This window comes from Montipora capricornis, chromosome 1, assembly GCF_036669925.1.
Source record: "Montipora capricornis isolate CH-2021 chromosome 1, ASM3666992v2, whole genome shotgun sequence".
In the NCBI taxonomy this organism is placed as follows: domain Eukaryota; kingdom Metazoa; phylum Cnidaria; class Anthozoa; order Scleractinia; family Acroporidae; genus Montipora; species Montipora capricornis.
Window position 1 is genome coordinate 17,745,524 of NC_090883.1, and position 2,500 is coordinate 17,748,023.

At 34.6% G+C, this 2,500-nt stretch overlaps 1 protein-coding gene and 1 pseudogene across 2 annotated transcripts in view; one reads left to right on the forward strand and one right to left on the reverse strand.

Annotated features, from left to right (window-relative positions):
• Positions 1 to 1,912, reverse strand: part of LOC138049072 (uncharacterized) — a 17,249-nt pseudogene extending 15,337 nt beyond the window's left edge.
• Positions 1 to 2,500, forward strand: part of LOC138016827 (sacsin-like) — a 69,478-nt gene that overhangs the window by 60,689 nt on the left and 6,289 nt on the right. The gene's annotated exons all lie outside the window — the stretch shown is intronic.

Consider the following 2,500-nt stretch of genomic DNA (forward strand, 5'->3'; position numbering starts at 1 on the left):
AGATCATTGTAAGATCTTGTCAAGATCTTACCATGATCCTGCATGATTTTACAAAAATTTTGATCAGATCATTACCAAAATCTTGACAAGATCATTAAAAGATCTTGTCAAGATCCTAGCAAGATCTTAAAAATTATCTTTCCAAGATCATTGAAAGATCTTGTCAGGATCTTACCAGGATCCTGCAGCTTCTTTCAGGATCTTGTCTAAGATCTTACATGATCTTACCAAAGGTCTTGCCAAGATTTTATCAAATATCTTGCCATGATTTCACCAAGATCTTGTCAAGATCTTACCAAGGTTTTCAACCTGGGTAGTTACAGTGCTTTTACCAACTCCAGCTCCTCCACTTAAAAACAGTGAGAGTGGGTCATCTTTAGTTTTGATTGAATGCAAAACATGGTAAAAGAAATTCTTTCTGTTTTATGTTCAGTGAACGAACAAGTTGTCTATAATCACTATCATGCAGACGATTTTGTACCAGTTCTTCTTGATCATTATGCCTTAGTAAAATACCCATGTCATCAAACAGATCATACTGACTGTGTTGTTTGTTGGTTCCCGGGTCAAAATATCCAAATAATTCACTTGGTTTTCTTTTGGCTGTAGCATCTTGTTCATTAATGTGTTGTGTGTTAGGAGCTACAGGTTCATTAGAAGTATTGTCGCTCTCATTCAAATCCTCAATGGCTTTCTCAAGAATATCAGAGTGGCACTCATATTGCTCTTTGTTGCTGTTGATAACTGATTCTAAGTGTTGATATCCCTCTTGGTATGTCTGGCAGTCTTTTATCAAGTCTTTTTGTTCATTTCTCCAAGGTGTATAAAGCATGAGTTGTTCTCTGTAATAATTTTCAGGATCTTTTTCTTTGTTAAACCTTACAGATCTTACTATCTTTGCTCTTTTCCTTTTGACAAGCTTCATTCCTCCTTTTAATTTGTATTCTGTTGTGACTCATCAGTTTGATTGTCTTCAGCAGATGGGTCATCATCAACATTGTCATTAAGCTGAGTTTCAAGCAAAAAATCATCAGATGTTTCTGATGTATTACAATTGGTGCTGTCATCTGAATCTTTGTCTTTAACACAGTTGAACCATGCAACAAAATTAGCAAGACACAATTCTTCTAACTTATGAGGTCTCCTTTGATTCCTTTTAATTATGTTATCTGATTCTATATCTGTTGAATTGTCAGGCAATTCTTTAATTTTGTCAAGTGCTTTCAACAAAAAATAATGTTCTTTCATCTGGATTTGAATTGTTGATAAATTGAAATTCTCTTGTTGATCTCCTCAGAGGCATCTGCAAAACTAAATAAACTGCTTCTTGAGCACTTATTTCAACTGAATTAAGAAATTTATTTCCAATATGCCTCACTCTATTAACAATATCTTCATTGCCAGCTTTTGCCTCTTTTGATGCTGTTTCTAGAAGTTTGCTCATTCCTCTTTGGCCCTTGGTTATGTAAGACAGTATGTATACTGCAAAAGCATAGGAATCTAAAATAACCTGCAAATCCATTTTGGCTCTCCAAGCCTTTAAAAGGTTAGTGTTGTAATTGTTTATTCTGATTTCTGATGGAGACCTTTTAAGTAGCAATATAGGACGCTTCAAGGAGTACCTAATGTCCTCTATATATTGACCTTCTGTTAATTCTAATTTTTCCAGAAATGCCTCAAAAAATGTTGTATTTTCAGCATATTTTATCTCATCAAGAATACTTTTTATCTTATCCCAGTGTTTCTTTATTTCATTTAGCTCATGTTCAACAAAATAGCTTTCCCTTAGAGGCTCAAGAATCATTGACTTTGGCATAGGGGGTAGAGGGAAATTAAATCTGAATATTTTATGTCCACCTTTCTTACAGGTTTTTGCATGTCTGTGTGTTTGTAGATTTACAAGTTCTTTCATTTTTTCTGACTGATCATTTTTGCATGTTATATACTTATCTACAAACTGTATAATTGTATCATTACTATAGCTTTCTCATACTGTGGTGCATCTTTCACCCAAAATAAGGCGTGAACTTGTGGTGATCCTCTTTGCTGAAATTCGACTCTGTAGAAAAAGTCTATTTCGCCAATAGGCTGTGGATTACTTTTCAAGACATCTGTAATAAACAATTGAACCATGTGTTCAACGTTTCTAGCACATGTAACAGGGTCCTTCTGAATATGGTCTGACTTTTGTGACCATGTCATATTCTCAATTTCATCATCAGTATAGTCTTTCTTGTCTACAAGTCTACCCAAAGTTTTCAACAGATGTCCCCACCTTGTTTCTGCAGTCGAGAATGAAGAAAACCATGTAGGATTACCCAACTGACGAATCATAGCAAACAAGTCTTTCTTGCATCTTTCAAAGTATGGTGGTGATCCTCTGAGATTCTTTAATACTCTAAACCCTTCGTCAACTTGAATTAGTTTATTTACATAATCATCTGATTTTAGATCACCAGCAGTATATTTCTTGCCCTTGGTTTTGCACTTTCTTAAAGAG